We start from the raw sequence: 20,533 nt of genomic DNA, 5'->3' as shown, positions 1-20,533 counted from the left end.
ATTATACTTCATGGTTCTATAGTTATATTTATCATTTATTTCGGATTTAAATAGAAGAAATCAAGATTTTTGCAAAATCTTCCAAAAACGAAAATTTAAGATTTGGAGGTCGAGTTATTATCGAAATTTGATAAAATTGGTATGGTTGAACTCGTATCGGAATGGGTGTTCGGATTTCATGAAAATTATGCCGGGTTCCGAAGGGCGGGCCCCACGTTGACTTTTGTTGACTTTTTAGAATAAATTTTTAAATTGACGTATTATTATCTAGAATTGTTTCCGATAAATTTTAATGAAGTTATACAATTAATTTGGATAGATTTGAGAGTTCCGGAGGTCAATTCAAGCAAGAAGGAGATTTTGGAATATCGGCATAACTTCAAAAAAGTAAGTGTCTTGCCTAACATCGAGTGGGGGAAATACCCCTCATGCATTGAGTATTATGTGCAAATTGTGTAATTGAAAACCATGTACGCGAGGTGACGAGTACATACTTGGTTTATATGTATAAATTTTGTTGATTAAAATCCTTAAACTCCCTTAGGTATTAAATTGGAAATTATTGACATTTATTAAATCCTCTATTTGTCATGCCTAGATCCTTATTTGTTGAAATTGTTTTATACGATGATTTGGTATGATTGCCACCTTGATTTTATGTGAAATATTATTTTATTGAGTGTCCACTTCCGGATATTTTTGTTAAGATTTTGTGCACATTATGGTCGAGCCATGGGCTCCTTATTATGGAAAATAATGTATTGTTGAATTTGTTTTTATATGATAAATTGATGTGATTGTTACTTGAGATATTTATGAAATTTCGTGAGTATTGTTGGTCTAATAGTTCTTGAAAATTAATTCCAATATGAATTTTTTTTATGCAAATAATTAATTTAAGCGAGCTTAAGAATAAGTGTTAATATAATTATCTAAATTTGCATTAATGAAAGTTTTGCTTTATGCTGAGTAATTTCTATCTATATTGATTGTTTTTGGGTGTTATATACATTGTGTGGAGCCTTGGGCTATTTGTTGTGAAATTAATTGATTTTGTTATATCTTTGAAATTTGGTTGTGGCCATTGGGCAATTTGTGATATGTTGTAAGATATGAGTACTTGATGTGTAATTTGTGATATGTTGTAAGATTTGAACAATTGATGTGCAATCTGTGATTTGTTGTAAGATTTGAGCACTTGAGGTGCAATTTGTGAAATGTTATAATATTTGGGCACTTGAGGTGCAAGTTGTATTATGCCGTGATATTTGGGCACTTGAGGTGCGATTTGTGAAATATTGTGATATTGATACGCATGCGGTGAGATAAAGGTGGCTTGAAACGCATGGCTAGTAGGGGAACTACTAGAAGTCATGCGGTGATATAAGGTCAGGGTGTTGAAACGCATGCGGTGAGATAAAGGTGGCTTAAAATGCGTGGCTAGTAGGGGAACTACTAGAAATCATGCGGTGTGATAAGGATGGCTAAAACGCGGGATGCTATTTCGAAAAAAAAAAAGATTTCTTTAAAATTATATGTGAAGGCTCCCGCGATAATATAAGAAATGGGATATTGTGAATTTATTTATGATTTGGGACTACGAGGCGGTAACTTGGGATTGCCCTGTTGATATTTCTTTATTTATGTTCTTGCCTTGGGTGATTTTGTTTCATTTAATATGTAAATTCTTGTCTTCTTTCTTGATGTACTAGCTGACTTCATTATTATGTATTTTATGCTCCTAATTGTATTGTGTTGACTTTGACTTTTTAGCACGAGACTATGAAAAAGTATATTTCTAGTTTTCTTACTGATTTTCGATGATTGAGTTGATTTAAATAAAAGAAATTATTATTATGTTTTAAATTAAATAGTTTTACAACCAAACCAGTAGTTTATCTGATGCTTTAATTTAAGTGCAATGTTATTTTCTTCACCTAAATGATTTCAAAGAAAAAAAAATTCAATTCTTTGTTGGTTTCTTACTTGATTTAAAAATTCTAAACTCACTTTAGTGGAAATAAATTGATCATGTGGATCTTATATACATTGAGGATATTGGCATGTGAATTGTCCGTGCAGTTATGATATGAAATGAGGGCACGAGGTGCCGGAAAAATATGGTGATTTAATTATGGGCACGAAGTGCCGTGGAGATATGAAAATGGGCTGAGACCCGTATTTTTATGATTATGAAATGAGGTGTCACATGGTGAGTTTTTAATTGAAGAATTATATTCAAAATATTTATTTGGAAGGATTTTTATTTAGAAAGTATTACATGAAAGAATTATATTTGAAAGATATTTATTTGAGGAAAATTATATTTGAAAGAGAGTTATTTGGTAGAATTATACGTGAAGGATATTTATTTGAAGAATTTGATTTAATTGGGTGTACTTGTATTTATTATTTGTTGAACGATATTAAATGGTGTTTGATGTCTTGCTGTGCATATCACTGGTTGTTTTATGATGTCCTTATTGTTATCTGTTTCCTACTATCTTGTATATTATATTGCACAGGCAATTAGACTAGTGAGTGTCTTGACTGTACCTCATTTCTACTCCACTGAGGTTAGTCTTGATACTTACTGGGTACCGACCGTGGTGTACTCATACTACACTTCTGCATATTTTTGTGCAGAGCCAGGTATTGGAGATATCAAACTTGAGCAGAGTTAAAGCGGGACCGTAAGGATTCAAGGTAGAGCTGCTTGGTCATCGCAGTCCCTTGGAGTCTTTTCATTTCATTGTACTGTTAATTTTTAATCAACAGTAATGTATATCCGGTCCTCGCGATCATTCCATGTATTCAGTTAGAGTTCGTGACTCAGTACTACCAGTCTTGGGAGGTTGTATATTCATATTTATTCCGCTGTTAGTTTTGGTTACTTATTTAATTCAAAAAAATGGCTTCAAAATATAATAGAAATCGGCTTACCTAGTTTTAGAGACTAGGTGCCATCACGACGCTTGTGGTGGGATTTTGGGTCGTGACAAGTTGGTATCAGAGCTCTAGGTTCATAGGTTCTATGAGTCACGAACGAGTTTAGTAGAATCTTACGAATCGGTATGGAGACGTCTGTACTTATCTTCGAGAGGCTATAGAACTGTTAGAAAATTTTACTTCTTTCATTCCTTATCGTGCGACATTTATTCAGCTTGCAGCATATATCTTATGTCCTTTTGCATCCACTCGTGTATGAAATTACGCACTCGGTATCAACTATGCACCAACAGTTCGTGATACTATAAAGGGGTTATAAGGGAGCCAGGGTTGCTAAGCCATTATTACAACCTGTCGTCCAGATCGAGGATGCAGAAGTATTGAGAGATCATTCAGTTGTGTACATTGAGGTGCATCAGGTTCTGATAGCTGGTTAATATGTATGATCTTAAGAAGGTTTAGTTAATTGCCTAATCATCACAATTGTGGTAGGGTCACGAGGTGGATGTAGATCTGAAATAGTTGGTGGTATTAGAGACTATGTAGTTCGTATGGAATTTCTATTTAGCGAAGTGTACATACGCAGCCAAGGCACTGGAGGAAGCGAGTTTAACTGTCACGAAGATGACATGCGCCAAATAAATGGCTTGAGGTGTCTTATGACCGGTGTCCTACGAGTGATGAAGGTTAGTAATGTGGATCATCGAAATGTATCCAATGGCTTTGCGCTAAGTGAGGGGAGTCCACTATCAACGATCAGATTGCGGGGTTATATGCTATATCAGTTGGGACCTGAGATGTATTTATGTGGTATTGAAAGGTTCTCCGAAACTTGTATATGATTAAGAGGTGAGATTGTATGGGATGATGCTGGGGCTTACGATATTTCTGCGTCCTTAATAATTCTACATGTTAGTACCAGCGGGGTCACAAAAAAAAATAATTTCAGAATATTTGGGGTACTACAGTAAATTCTTACAATGCACCACCTGCACGGAATTCCTGTAATTGTTATTCCAGTTATCCGGCACATACTCAGTGTAAGTAGCCAAACTCGCAGAGGGGTTGTTATGAGTGTGGTGACACTAGGCACATTATGAGAGATTGTCCCAGACTTGGGAGTGGTGGATTTTATTAGAGCACTCTAGCTACAAGCTTTATTTCAGTTAATACTCCACATACACCGTCAACTAGAGGTGGAGGACATGCGGGTAGTGGGTGCCTAAGAGCTGGAGGCCCGACCCGTGATATAATCACTATGATTTGGCTGAGGCCGATACACCAGATAATGTCGTTACAGGTACGATCATGATTTTGTTATAAAAGGATATTTTCCTTTAATTTGATTCGGTTCTAAATATTGAGGCGAGTCCTCCTATTATGCTCCGCTTATGGGTGAGCTTTGTAAATTTGTGACCCACTTATATATTTATCCCTGTTGGGAGATTTGAAGATGTGAGCCTGTGTCTGCCATTTTATTTTTGTACACCATTGAGGACTCTAAGTCCAAAAGTAATTAATATTATTTATTACAATGGGTTTAATGTGTTTCGGAATGACCGATTCCAATTATTATGAATTATATGCCCTACCGGTATGAGAGTTTATTATATGTTGTGAAAACTGTTTATGAAATATATTGAAAAGAAGAAAGAAAGGAAAATTAAAATTTCAGTTGGCACAATGTGCAAAATCACATTTTATATATGATGTGAAATATTTAAACAGGGCTACAAGTCGCGGTGGAAGTTATAAGGACGAGGTCCTTGTGGTGAAATATTTATGAGTTTAAATTTATCCCTTTGTGAAATTAATTTGTACAATAATATCAATAGGGAGTCATGCCTGTTAGGCTTATTTGATAATTCTTGTATATTTTTCTCTTCATATTCAACCATTTCGTGTTGTAAACATTGAGTTAAAACATATGAGGTAAGTGCCCAGGTGGCATTAAATATGACTCATTAATCCGAGTAAGTAATCACGAGGTCTTCATACCTCACATTTCGTTATCAGTGTTGTGAAAATTCAAAATGAGGTGGTGGTTAATATGAGATTAATATATGATGCTGGAATTAATTATGAATGGCTTTTAAGACCAGAGATGTGGTGATGAGCATACATATGATATGCTTCATGTCCTGATATCATTGTGATAATGCTATGTTTGTAATGCTGAGATTGTGTTATTGATATATACATTGTGGATGTGTTGTTAGAAGTTATTTTGGTGTTACTCTGGCAGGTGGTTAGGCCCAATTACAGGGGAGACTCTGCCAAAATTTCTGAAAAAATTGGGGGTTAGAAGAAAAATATTGGGAGATTGAGATGTGCAAAGAAGAGACAAAATTATGTTATATGTTTAAGGGAGAATGATCCTAAGCGGGGAAAAATATAACACCCCGAAAAGTTTTTGAAGTACTTCAACACTATCAAGAAAATTGATGTGTGCGTGGACACAAGTTGCTATAGCCAGTTGAGACTAATATCGTGTGTTGTTGTGAAAATCAGACCTTTTGAAATGTTTGGAGTGTAAGAAATTGATCTTAAAGTTTACAAATATGGATAAAAGAAATAAACTCAAAAGAGATGATGTTGTCAGGCTTATCTCAAATGCGGTAGCGTGGAATCAACCGTGAGTATATGTGTAAAAGTAAAATAATCAATGTGGTAACCTCAGAATAATTCTTAGAACGTTTGAAGACGAACGTTTGTTTAAGAGGTAGAGAATGTAAGGACTCGACTTGTTGTTTTAAGAATTTACGCCCCGTTCAGTGACTTAAGGTTTCGAGCAGCTTCGTAATATGTATTATGACCCGCGAGTGTGGTCCAGTTTGATTTTCGGAAGATTCAAAATTTAATTAAAAGAACAATTCTCATTTTTGAAGCTTAAATGAAAAAAATAATTGACCAGAGATTTGACTTATGTGTAAACGACATAGAATTTGAATTTTGATGATGTCAATAGTTTCGTATGGTGATTTTGGACTTAGGAGCTTGTCCGAAAAATTATTTGAAGGTCCGTAGTGAAATTAAGCTTGAAATGCCGAAAGTTAATTTTTTGGGAAGTTTGACGGGGGGGGGGGACCGGGGGGTGACTTTTTGATATCGAGGTCGGAATTCGATTCTGGAAATTGGAATAGTTTCGTTATGTCATTTATGACTTCTGTGCAAAACCTGAAGTCATTCTGAATTGATTTGATGTGTTTCGGCACAAGATATAGAATTTGAAAGTTCAAAGTTCATACATTTTGATTTGAGGTGTGATTCGTCGTTTTGATGTTGTTCGATGTGATTTGAGGCCTCGAGCAGATCCGTGTTATGTTATGGGACTGGATGGTGTGATTGGACGGGGTCCCGAGGGGCTCGGGTGAGTTTCGGGGTGGTTTCGGACCATTTCTAGGCAATTTATAGCTGCTGAGTTTTGGCTACAGCAGTGTGCTATGCGATCGCGTGGAATTGGCCGTGAACGCGAAGCACAAAATGGGGGAAAATGCCTAGTGAATCGCGATCGCGGAAGGCATTTCGCGATCGCGTAGAGGAAATATTGTACTGCACTGATCAGACTTTGGAAGCTTATATCTCGCAATCTATAAGGTATTTGGAGATGATCCAAAAATAAAAGTTATATCCCTTTATGTCTAGTTTTCAGATATGTAGACTGTTTATAATTTGGAGGTATGTACAAAACGTTATAGTGGATACACTACAGGCTATTGGGGAAGAGTTTGGAAATCTCTGTTGCATAGAGCTCACATTAAAAGCTTATATCTCTAAATCTTTAAGGAATTGGGAGATGAAAAATAAAGAAAAGTTATAGCGCTTGGAATCTAGTTTTTAGAAAGTTAAACCATTCATTATTTGGAGTTTTGTACAAAATGTTATGATCGTTATACTAGAGGCTATCTGGAAGAGTTGGGAAGTTTGTTCTTTGCGATCGCGATTGGTTTTCCGCGATCGCGAAGAGTAATTTTGGATCTGAATTTTTTTTTTCGCGATCGCGAAGAGTAAATACCTGGGCAATAGCTGTATTTCGAGGTTTCAGCCATTTTTAACATATTTGGAGCTATGGAGCTCGGATTGAAGCGATGTTTGAGGCGATTTTCACCATATGGATTGGGGTAAGTGTTCTATATCCTAAAGTGCTTACACTTCATGGTTCTATGGTTATATTCATCATTTATTTCGGATTTAAATAGAAGAAATCAAGATTTTTGCAAAATCTTTCAAAAATAAAAATTTAAGATTTGGAGGTCGAGTTGTTATCGGAATTTGATAAAATTGGTATGGTTGAACTCGTATCGGAATGGGTGTTCGGATTTCATGAAAATTATGTCGGGTTCCGCGGGGCAGGCTCCGCGTTGATCTTTGTTGACCTTTTGGAATAAATTTTTAAGTCGACGTATTATTATCAAGAATTGTTTCCGATGAATTATAATGAAGTTATACAATTAATTTGGATAGATTTGAGCGGTCCGGAGGTCAATTCAAGCAAGAAGAACTTGTCACGACCCCAAATTCCCTCCGTAGGAGGTCGTGATGGCACCTAGTCTCTAAGACTAGGTAAGCCTATCAATGCGGAATAATCATAAATATCTGAAAATAAATAAACTACAATTCAAATAATTACAACTCCCAAAACCCAATAGAAATAAGTCACAAGCTTCTAAAAATTTATTCTCAATGTTTCTATGTATCAAGGTCTAAAGAAAAATAAGGAAGCAACATAAAATGATAGAAGGGGACTCCGGAGTCTGCGGACGCTGACATATATACCTCGAAGTCTCCGTGCGCAGGTAACTCACTGGCGTCTATACTGGTAAGATGTACCTGGATCTTCACAAAAAGATGTGCAGAAGCATAGTATGAGTACACCATAGCGGTACCCAGTAAGTGTCAAGCCTAACCTCAGTAGAGTAGTGACGAGGTCAGGTCAGGCCCTACTAGAGAATAGATAATGTCATGGAAAAATATTTAAAAAATTTAATAAGATAAAATGACTATGAAAATGAATCAAATAGTATGTCACATTTAATGACACCAAATAATTGCAAATAATATCTTGTGAAATCAAAACAAAATTTCTTTCAACTTTATGAAAATCACAACAATTAATCGAAGGCAACTATGGCCATAAATCAATATCAACAAGGGCACTACCGAGGCACCGCCTCGTAGTCCCAAATCATAAATAATTTCACAATATCTCATTTCCTTATATCACCGCGGGATCCTTCACAATTTATTTAAAGAAAATATTTTTTCCGAAATAGCATCTCGCGTTTTAGCCACCCTTATCACACCGCATGACTTCTAGTGGTCAACCCTACTAGCCATGCATATCAAGCCACCCTTATCTCACCGCCTGCATTTCAATACCCAGACCTTATACCACCGCATGTATATCAATATCACAATATATCAGAATTTGCACCTCAAGTGCCCAATATTTCAATTTTCCAAAAATAAATCAACAACAATATTTTTCAATAATAAGAGCTCACGGCTCATGCCAGAATAATCCAACAATAATATTTTTCCACAATAAAGAGCTCACGACTCCATCACAATGAGTACCAAAAGTCTTACGAAAATATTCAGGAATAAATAAGTCAGGAAAATAATATTTCAAAATCTTTAATACGTTGCTTCAATATCAAATTTAAAAATGTCAAATACTTCATATTAAAAATATTTAATTTAAAGAAAATCAACCTTCAAATAATGCACAGTATAAAAAAAACCAAGTTTTAATTAAATAGGTAAAACAATTAGCAGGAAAAGGTCAAACAAATTTAAAATATATATATCAAATCAATGATGAAGAATATAACAAGATACAATAATTTAATAAGTGCGCAACAATGATATACACAATTTAAAAATATAATCTTTCATATTTAGCACGTGTACACACTCGTCTCCTCATGTACATGACTTTCAACACATTTCAATAATAACATTAATATCAATTATAGTGGAAATTTCCCCCACACAAGGTTAGACAAGTCACTTACCTCGACTTGCTCCAATTAAACCAAATAGTATGTTTTTTCCTCGATTTTCCGATTCCGGTCGACTCGTATCTAGTTATAATAAATTCGATGCAGTCAACAAAAATTATAGAATTAATTCTATAAGAAAATACTATATTTTTCAATAAAAATCCGAAATTAACTAAAAAATGGCCCGTGGGGCCCACGTCTCGGAATCCGACGAAAGTTACGAAATATGAACGTCCATTCAACTACGAGCCTAACCATACCAAAATGACTAAATTCCAATAACAGTTCGACCCTCAAATCCTCAAATCTATCCAAGAGGGTTTTTTGAATTTTTTCAACTTAAATCACCAATTAATTGTTAAAAACAGTGATAGATTCGGGTAATCTAACAAAGATTGAGTTAAGAACACTTACCCCAACGTTTTCTCTGAAAATCTCTCAAAAATCGCCACAATACGAGCCCTAACAATCTGTCCAGTGGTTTCTTCTCCGCGAACGCGACCCTTGCCTCGCGTTCGCGAAGCACAAAAATGTGCTGCCCAACTTTCCTCTTCGCGAATGCGACTAACGCTTCGTGAACGCGAAGCTTTGCAAACTCAGACCTTCGCGAACGCGTCCCTTTTCTCGTGAACGCGTTGAACAAAAGACTGGGGTTCCCAGCTGCCTCGCTCTCCTTCGCGAACGCGACACCACTCACGCATTCACGATGCACACACATACCATACCTTCGTGTTCGCGTCCTCCCGTTCGTGAACGCGAAGAACAAAACCTCACACTCAGAAAACACTCTTCGTTAACACGTCCTACTCCTCGCGTTCGCGATGCTTCCACTGAACACACCTTCGCGAATGCGAAGAACAAACTTCTGCAACAAAAACAAGAAAAATCTGCTACTTCTCTAAGTCCAAAAATGACCCGTTGAGTATCCGAAATACACCCGAGGCCCCCGGGACCTCAACCAAACATACCAACAAGTCCTAAAAAACCATACAAAATTACTCGAATCTTCAAACCACATCCAGCAACAATAAAAACACGAATCACACGTAGATTCAAGCTTAATGGACTTTGAAACATTCAATTTCTACAAACAACACCGGAACCTAATAAATCAAGTCTGATTGACCTCAAGTTTTGTACTCAAGTCATAAATAATATAACAGAGCTATAAAAAATTTCAGAATCGAATTTCGACCCCGATATCAAAAAGTCAACCCCTCGGTCAAACTTCCCAAAAATTCAACTTTCGGCATTTCAAGCCTAATTCCACTACGGACTTCCAAATAAAATTCTGATCACGCTCCTAAGTCCACAATCACCATACAGAGCTGTTGGATTCATCAAAATTCTATTCCGGGGTCGTTTGCATATAATTCGACATCTGGTCACTATTTGAACTTAAACTTTAAATTATTCATCAAAATTCCATATCTCGGGCTAGGGACCCCAGAATTTGATTCCGGGCATGCCCAAGTCAAAACACGGATCCGAGTCCGTTTGCTCAAAATATTGACAAAAGTCAACTCAGTTGAGTTTTAAAGCTCTAATTCATATTTTAATCCATTTTCACATAAATAATTTTGGAAAAATTTTACGGACTGCGCATGCAAGTTGAGTAATGATAAATAGTGCCTTTTTTCTGAGGTCTTAGATCACAGAATTAATCATTAAATTTAGAGATGACATTTTGGGTCATCATATTTTCCACCTCTAAAACAAACGTTTGTCCTCGAACGGAGTTAGAAACAGTACCTAAGCTGGTGAATAAGTGTGGATAACAGTTGCGCATATCATGCTCGGCCTCCCAAGTCACCTCATCGACCGTATGACCCCTCACTGAACCTTCACGGAAGTAATATTCTTTGACCTTAGCTTTCGAACCTGCCTATCTAAAATATCCACTGGTTCCTTAACATAAGATAGATCCTTGTCCAACTGAACCGAACTGAAGTCTAACACATGAGACGGATCGCCGTGATATTTTCGAAGCATAGAAACATGGAATATCGGATGAACCGCAGAGAGACTAGGTGGTAGCGCAAGTCTATAAGCCACCTCTCCAACCCTTTCAAGAATCTCAAAAGGCCCAATATACCTAGGGATCAACTTGCCTTTCTTCCCGAACCTCATCACACCCTTCATAGGCGAAACCCGGAGCAATACCTGCTCACCAACCATGAATGTAACATCGCGAACCTTCCGATCCGCATAACTCTTCTGTCTAGATTGGGCTATACGGAGCCATCTGAATGCTTGACTGGTAACTGTTGTTGTAAGCAAACTCTGCAAGTGGTAAGAACTGATCCCAAGCACCCTTAAAATCTATCACACACGCACGAAGCATATCCTTCAGTATCTAAATAGTACGTTCGGACTACCCGTCCGTCTGAGGGTGAAATGTTGTACTCAACTCTACCCGAGTACCCAACTCACGCTGTACTACCCTCCAAAACCGTGAGGTAAACTGTGTACCCCGGTCAGAGATGATAAATATCGGTATACCGTAAAGTCTAACAATCTCGCGAATATATACCTGAGCCAGCTGCTCCTAAGAGTAATTAGTAATCACAGGAATGAAATGAGCTGATTTGGTCAGCTTATGCACAATCATCCAAACTGCATCAAACTTTCGCTGAGTCTGTGGGAGCCCAACAACGAAATCCATAGTGATCCGCTCCCATTTCCATTCTGGAATCTCTAACTTCTGAAGTAATCCACCCGGCCACTGATGCTCATATTTTACCTGTTGACAATTTAGACACCGAGATATATACCCCACTATGTCTTTCTTCATCCACCTCTACCAATACTGTTATCTCAAGTGCTGATACATCTTTGCAGCACCCGGATGAATGGAGTACCGCGAACTGTGAGCCTCCTGGAGAATTAACTCATGCAAGCCGTCCACATTAGGCACACATAGCCTGCCCTGCATCCGTAATACATCGTCATCTCTAATAGTGATTTCCTTGGCATCACCGTGCTGAACTGTATCCTTAAGGACAAGCAGATGTGGGTCATCATACTGGCGTTCCCTGATACGATCATAAAGAGAAGACTGAGAAACCATGCAAGCCAAAACTCGACTCGGCTCGGAAACATCCAATCTAACAAACTGGTTGGCCAAGTCCTGAACATCCAAGGGCAAAGGCCTTTCTGCTACCGGTAAATATGCTAAGCTGCCCAAACTCTCCGCCTTACAATTCAAGGCATTGGCGTTCCCAGGATGATAGAGAATGGTGATATCATAATCCTTAAGAAACTCCAACCACCTCCGCTGCCACAAATTATGATCCTTCTGTTTAAACAGATGCTGTAGACTCCGGTGATCGGTGTAGATCTCACAATGGATACCTTACAAATAATGCTGCCAATTTTTTAAGGCATGAACAATAGCTGCTAACTCCAGGTCATGTACACGATAATTCTTCTCATGCACCTTTAACTGTCTGGATGCGTAGGCAATCACACTACCGTCTTGCATCAACACTGCGTCGACACCAATACGCGACGCATCACAATACACAGTATAAGATCCTGTACCTAGGTAATACCAATACTGGGGCTGTAGTTAAAACTGTCTTGAGCTTTGGGAGCACCCTTCTGGGTCAATTTGGTCATAGATGCAGCAATAGAAGAGAAACCCTTTACAAATCGGCGATAATACCCAGCCAAACCAAGGAAACTCTGGATTTCCGTAACTGAGGATGGTCTGGACCAACTCTGCATTGCTTCAATCTTCTTTGGATCTACCTTGATCCCCTCGCACGAAACTATATGACCCAAAAATCCCACTGAATCAAGCCAGAATTTACACTTTAAACTTTTTGCATATAACTTCCTTTCTCTCAAAATTTGAAGCACAGTCCTCAGGTGTTGTTCATGATCTTCCCGACTCCGGAAATACACCAGAATATCGTCAATAAACACAATGACGAAGGAATCAAGATAGGGCTGAAATACATTATTCATTAAGTGCATAAATACTGCTGGGATATTGGTCAGCCCAAAAGACATCACAAGGAACTCGTAATGACCGTACCGAGTCCTGAAAGCAGTCTTCGGGATATATGGCTCCCGAATCTTCAACTGATGATAGCCTGAACGCAAGTCAATTTTAGAGAATACCCTAGCATCCTGAAGCTAATCAAATAGGTCATCAATACGTGATAATGGATACCTGTTCTTACTGTAACCTTGTTCAACTGGCGGTAATCAATACACATCTGCATAGAACCATCATTCTTCTTTACAAATAAGGCAGGAGCACCCCAAGGCGATACACTAGGCCGAATGAAGCCCTTATCAAGCAATTCTTGTAACTGTTCTTTTAATTCTTTCAACTCTGTTGGGGCCATACGGTATGGTGGAATAGAAATGGGCTGAGTACCCGGTAATAAATCAATACCAAAATCAATATCCCTGTCGGGTGGCATACCCGGAAGATCTGCTGGAAATACATCAGGAAAATTCCTTACTACAGGAACTGACTCTACAGTAGGAGTATCAATACTAACATCTCTCACATAGGCCAGATACGCATCACACTCCTTCTCAACCATTCGTTGAGCTTTAAGAAATGAAACAACCCTGCTAGGAACATGATCTGAGGTACCTCTCTACTCTAGCCGCGGTAGACCTGGCATAGCCAATGTCACCGTCTTGGCATAACAATCAAGAATAGCGTGATAGGGCAATAACCAGTCCATGCCCAAAATAATATCGAAATCCACCATACTAAGAAATAATAAATCAGCTCTGGTTTCAAAACCACTGATAACAATTAAACACGACCGATACACACAGTCCACAATAATAGATACACTCACGGGTATAGATACATAAATAGAAGAATTCAAGTAATCACGTGATACGCCCAAATACTGGGCAAAATAAGATGACACATAAGAATAAGTGGAGCCTGGATCAAATAAAACTGATGCATCTCTATGACAGACCGGAATAATACCTGTGAAAACAAAATCGGATGCAACGAAATCTATCCTAGCAGGAAGGGCATAATATCTGGCCTGGCCTCTCCCTCTAGGGCGACCTCTACCTGCCCGACCTCCACCTCTAGCTGGCTGTGCAGGTGGAGTGGCAATTGGTGCAGTAATCATGGCCTAAGAAGCCTGAGGACCCTATGTAATAGGTGGGGGCCTGAGAAATTTGTGGAGGTGCACCCCTCCTAAATCTGGGGCAATCTCTCATAATATGACGAGTGTCACCACACTCAAAACAAGCCCTCGGAGGACGTGGCTGTTGGGACTAGCTCGGGCCTGATCGACTAGACTGCCCACTGAAAGCACCCCATACAAGAGGTACAAAAGACACTGGTGGTGCATAATATGGAACCTGAGGTCTAGGAGTAGTCGGAATACCACTAGAAGCTGGAAGTGCTGAATGAATAGGACGACTCACATAACCTCTACCATGACGGGATGCAACTGATCTCGGGGTCTATTAGCTTCCCTCTCTTCCCTCTCCCGAGCATACCTTCCAATCTCCTAGCAATTGACAACACATGTTGGTATGTGATGTCCATCTCTAGCTCTTGGGCCATACTGTATCTGATACTAGGGTGAAGACCCTCAATAAATCTGCGAACCCGCTCTCGAACAGTGGCAACTAAGGCTGGTGCATGCCTAGCCAAATCACTGAATCGGACCGCATATTCTGACACGGTCATAGAACCGTGGCACAACTGCTCAAACTCTGCGCACCATGCATCCCTAAGACTCTAAGGAACATACTCCCTTAAGAACATATATGAAAATTGAGTCCAAGTAAGTGAAGCTATCTCAACCAGACTATCCAATTCATATGCCCGCCACCACTGGTAGGCTGCTCCTCTAAACTGGAATGCCGTAAAAGAAACCCCACTAGAATCCAGAATACCCATAGTATGAAGGATACAGTGACATTCCTCCAGAAAATCCTAAGCATCCTCTGAAGTTAAATCGCTGAAAGTGGGAGGGTGGTACATCTTATACCTCTCGAGCCTGAGCTGCTTCCCCTCTGAAACCGTTTTCCTAATCTCAGGCCGAACTGGGACAACTGGGTGCATTGGTATAACCTCTGGGGCATGGTCAACTTGGGCCCGTGGCTTTGGAGTACGGGTGGCGGGAGTCTGTGCTCCTCCCCTGGCCTGAGATGTGGCAGGAGCAAGTGGAATTAACCCTGCCTGAGCTAGAGTGCCAAACATGCTTAAAAACTGGGCAAGAGTCTCCTGAAGTGCAGGAGTAGTAACAGGCGTCTCAGGTGCCTGCTCTCCAACTGGAGCTACTGGTGCAACAACTCGTGCAGGTGCTCTGGCTGCACCACGTGGTCTTCCTCGGCCTCTGCCCCGACCCCGGCCTCTTGCGGCTCCAACGGGGGGCGCGGGTGTCTGATCATCAGATCTAGTTGTGTGTGTCCTCACCATTTGTGATAGAATAGAAATACAAATGTTTAGAACTTTGAAATCAACAAAGGCGCACGATAAGGAATCAAAGAAGTGAATATTTCCTAACAGTTCCATAGCCTCTCGAAGATAAGTACAGACGTCTCCGTACCGATCCGCAAGACTCTACTAAACCTGGTTGTGACTCATAATACCTATGAACCTAGTGCTCTGATACCAACTTGTCACGACCCCAAATTCCCTCCGTAGGAGGTCGTGATGGCACCTAGTCTCTAAGACTAGGTAAGCCTATCAATGCGGAATAATCATAAATATCTGAAAATAAATAAACTACAATTCAAATAATTACATCTCCCAAAATCCGGTAGAAATAAGTCACAAGCTTCTAAAAATTTATTCTCAATGTTTCTATGTATCAAGGTCTAAAGAAAAATAAGGAAGCAACATAAAATGATAGAAGAGGATTCCAGAGTCTGCAGACGCTGGCAGATATACCTCGAAGTCTCCGTGCGCAGGTAACTCACTGACATTTAGACTGGTAAGATATACCTGGATCTGTATAAAAAGATGTGCAGAAGCGTAGTATGAGTACACCACAGCGGTACCCAGTAAGTGCCAAGCCTAACCTCAGTAGAGTAGTGACGAGGTCAGGTCTGGCCTTACTGGAGAATAGATAATTACATGGAAAAATATTTAAACAAATTAATAAGATAAAATGACTATGGAAATGAATCAAATAGTATGTCACATTTAATGACACCAAATAATTGCAAATAATATCTCGTGGAATCAAAACAGAATTTCTTTCAACTTTATGAAAATCACAACAATTAATCGAAGGCAACTATGGCCATAAATCAATATCAACAAGGGCACTACCGAAGTACCACCTCGTAGTCCCAAATCATAAATAATTTCACAATATCTTATTTTCTTATATCACCGCGGGAGCCTTCATAATTTATTTAAAGAAAATATTTTTTTCCGAAATAGCATCCCGCATTTTAGCCACCCTTATCACACCGCATGACTTCTAGTAGTCACCCCTACTAGCCACATGTATCAAGCCACCCTTATCTCACCGCATGCGTTTCAATACCCAGACCTTATACCATCGCATGCATATCAATATCATAATATATCACAATTTGCACCTCAAGTGCCCAATATTTCAATTTTCCAAAACTAAATCAACAACAATATTTTTCAATAATAAAGAGATCACGGTTCATGCCAGAATAATCCAACAATAATATTTTTCCACAATAAAGAGCTCACGGCTCCATCACAATGAGTACCAAAAATCTTACGAAAATATTCAAGAATAAATAATTCAGAAAAATAATATTTCAAAATCTTTAATACGTTGCTTCAATATCAAATTTAAAAATGTCAAATACATCATATTAATAATATTTAATTTAAAGAAAATCAACCTTCAAAAAATGCACAGTATAAAAGAAACCAAGTTTCAATTAAACAGGTAAAACAATTAGCAGAAAAAGATCAAACAAATTTAAAATATATATCTTAGATCAATGATGAAGAATATAATAAGATACAATAATTTAATAAATGCGCAACAATGATATACACAATTTAAAAATATAATCTTTCACATTTAGCCCGTGTACACACTCGTCACCTCGTGTACAAGACTTTCAACATATTTCAATAATCGCATTAATATCAATTCTAGGGGAAAATTCCCCCACACAAGGTTAGACAAGTCACTTACCTAGACTTGCTCCAATTAAACCAAATAGTATGCTTTTTTCTCGATTTTCCGATTCCGGCCGACTCGTATCTAGTCATAATTAATTCGATACAGTCAACAAAAATTATAGAATTAATTCTATAAGAAAATACTATATTTTACAATAAAAATCGAAAATTAACTCAAAAATGGTCTGTGGGGCCCACATTTCGGAATCCGACGAAAGTTACGAAATATGAACGCTCATTCAACCACGAGCCTAACCATATCAAAATTACTAAATTTTAATAACAGTTCGACCCTCAAATCTATCCAAGAGTGTTTTTCGAATTTTTCCAACTTAAATCACCAATTAATTGTTAAAAACACTGATAGATTCGGGTAATCTAACAAAGATTGAGTTAAGAACACTTACCCCAACGTTTTCTCTGAAAATCTATCAAAAATTTCCATATTCCGAGCTCCAAATCGTTAAAAATGGTCCCATTTTCTGAACTTAAACATTCTATCCAGTGGTTTCTTCTTCGCGAACGCGACCCTTGCCTCACGTTCGCGAAGCACAAAAATGTGTTGCCCAACTTTCCTCTTCGCGAACGCGACCAACGCTTCGTGAACGCGAAGCTTTGCAAACTCAGACCTTCGCGAACGCGTCCCTTATCTCGTGAATGCGTAGAACAAAAGACTAGGGTTCCCAGCTACCTCGCTCTCCTTCGCGAACGCGACGCCACTCATGCGTTCGCGATGCACACACAGACCATACCTTCTCGTTCGCGTCCTTCCCTTCGCGAACGCGAAGAACAAAACCTCACACTCAAAAAACACTCTCCGCGAACGCGTCCTACTCCTCGCGTTTGCGATGCTTACAGTGACCACACCTTCGTGAACGCGAAGAACAAACTTCTGCAACAAAAACCAGAAAAATCGGCTATTTCTCTAAGTCCAAAAATGACCCGTTGAGCATCCGAAACACACCCGAGGCCCCCGGGACCTCAACCAAACATACCAACAAGTCCTAAAACACCATACGAACTTAGTCGAATCTTTAAATCACATCCAACAACATTAAAAACATGAATCACACATAGATTCAAGCCTAATGAACTTTGAAACTTTCAATTTCTACAAACAACACCGGAACCTATCAAATCAAGTCCGATTGACCTCAAATTTTGTACGCAAATGATAAATGACATAACAGAGCTATAAAAAATTTTAGAATCGGATTTCGACCCCGATATCAGAACATCAACCCCTCGGTCAAACTTCCCAAAAATTCAACTTTCGGCATTTCAAGCCTAATTCCACTACAGGCTTTCAAATAAAATTCTGATCATGCTCCTAAGTCCACAATTACCATACAGAGCTATTGGAATCATCAAAATTCTATTCCGGGTTCGTTTTCATATAATTCGACATCCGGTCACTATTTAAACTTAAACTTTAAATTTTTCATCAAAATTCTATATCTCGGGCTAGGGACCTCAGAATTTGATTCCGGGCATACACCCAAGTCCCAATTCACGATACGGACCTACCAGAACTATCAAAACACTGATCCGAGTCCGTTTGCTCAAAATGTTGACCAAAGTCAACTCAGCTGAGTTTTAAAGCTCTAATTCATATTTTAATCCATTTTCACATAAAAACTTTTCGAAAAATTTTACGGACTGCGCACGCAAGTCAAGTAATGATAAATAGTATTTTTTTTCGAGATCTTAGATCACAGAATTAATCATTAAATTTAAAGATGACATTTTGGGTCATCACAAAGGCGATTTTGGAATATCGGCATAACTTCAAAAAGGTAAGTGTCTTGCCTAACCACCAGTGGAAAAAATACCCCTTAGGCATTGAGTATTATGTGCAAATTGTGTAATTAAAAACCATGTACGCGAGGTGACGAGTACGTATTTGGTTTATATGTACAAATTTCGTTGATTAAAATCCTTAAACGCCCTTAGGTATTAAATTGGAAATTATTGACATTTATTAAATCCTCTATTTGTCATGCCTAGATCCTTGTTTGTTGAAATTATTTTATACGATGATTTGGTGTGATTGCCACCTTGATTTTAAGTGAAATATTATTTTATTGAGTGTTCACTTTCGGATATTTTTGTTAAGATTTTGTGCACATTATGGTCGAGCCATGGGCTCCTTATTGTGGAAAATAATGTATTGTTGAATTTGTTTTTATATGATAAATTGATGTGATTGTTACTTGAGATATTTATGAAATTTCGTGAGTATTGTTGGTCTAATATTTCTTGGAAATTAATTCCAATATGAATTTTTCTTATGCAAATAATTAATTTAAGCGAGCTTAAGAATAAGTGTTAATATAATTATCTAAAATTTGCATTAATGAAGATTTTGCTTTATGGTGAGTAATTTCTATCTCTATTGATTGTTTTTGGGTGTTATATACATTGTGTGGAGTCTTGGGCTATTTGTTGTGAAATTAATTGATTTTGTTATATCTTTGGAATTTGGTTGTGGCCATTGGGCAATTTGTGATATGTTGTAAGATATGAGCACTTGATGTGCAATTTGTGATATGTTGTAAGATTTAAGCACTTGATGTGCAATCTGTTATTTGTTGTAAGATTTGAGCACTTGATGTGCAACAACAACAACAACAACCCAGTATAATCCCACTAGTGGGGTCTGGGGAGGGTAGTGTGTACGCAGACCTTACCCCTACCCTGGGGTAGAGAGGCTGTTTTCAATAGACCCTCGGCATCCTTCCCTCCAAGAACTTCCCACCTTGCTCTTGGGGTGACTCGAACTCACAACCTCTTGGTTGGAAGTGGAGGGTGCTTACCATCAGAGGTGCAAGTTGAGGTGATTTAGAAAGTATTACATGAAAGAATTATATTTGAAAGATATTTATTTGAGGAAAATTATATTTGAAAGAGAGTTATTTGGTAGAATTATATTTGAAGGATATTTATTTGAAGAATTTAATTTAATTGGGTGTACTTGTATTTATTATTTGTTGAACAATATTAAATGGTGTTTGTTGTCTTGCTGTGCATATCACTGGTTGTTTTATGATGTCCTTATTGTTATCTGTTTCCTACTATCTTGCATATTATATTGCACAGGCTATTAGACTAGTGACTGTCTTGACTGTACCTCGTCTCTACTCCACTGAGGTTAGTCTTGATATTTACTAGGTACCGACCGTGGTGTACTCATACTACACTTCTGCACATTTTTGTGCAGAGCCAGGTATTGGAGATATCAAACTTGAGTAGAGTTAAAGCAGGACCGTAAGGATTCAAGGTAGAGCTACTTGATCATCGCAGTCCCTTGGAGTATTTTCATTTCATTGTACTGTTAATTTTTAATCAACAGTATTGTATATCCGGTCCTCGCGATTATTCCATGTATTCAGTTAGAGTTCGTGACTCAGTACTACTAGTCTTGAGAGGTTGTATATTTATATTTATTCCG

The sequence above is a fragment of the Nicotiana tomentosiformis genome, chromosome 5 (genome assembly GCF_000390325.3).
Source record: "Nicotiana tomentosiformis chromosome 5, ASM39032v3, whole genome shotgun sequence".
Lineage (NCBI taxonomy): Eukaryota > Viridiplantae > Streptophyta > Magnoliopsida > Solanales > Solanaceae > Nicotiana > Nicotiana tomentosiformis.
The sequence above is the reverse complement of the archived record's forward strand: the minus strand, read 5'-3'. Positions refer to the sequence as shown.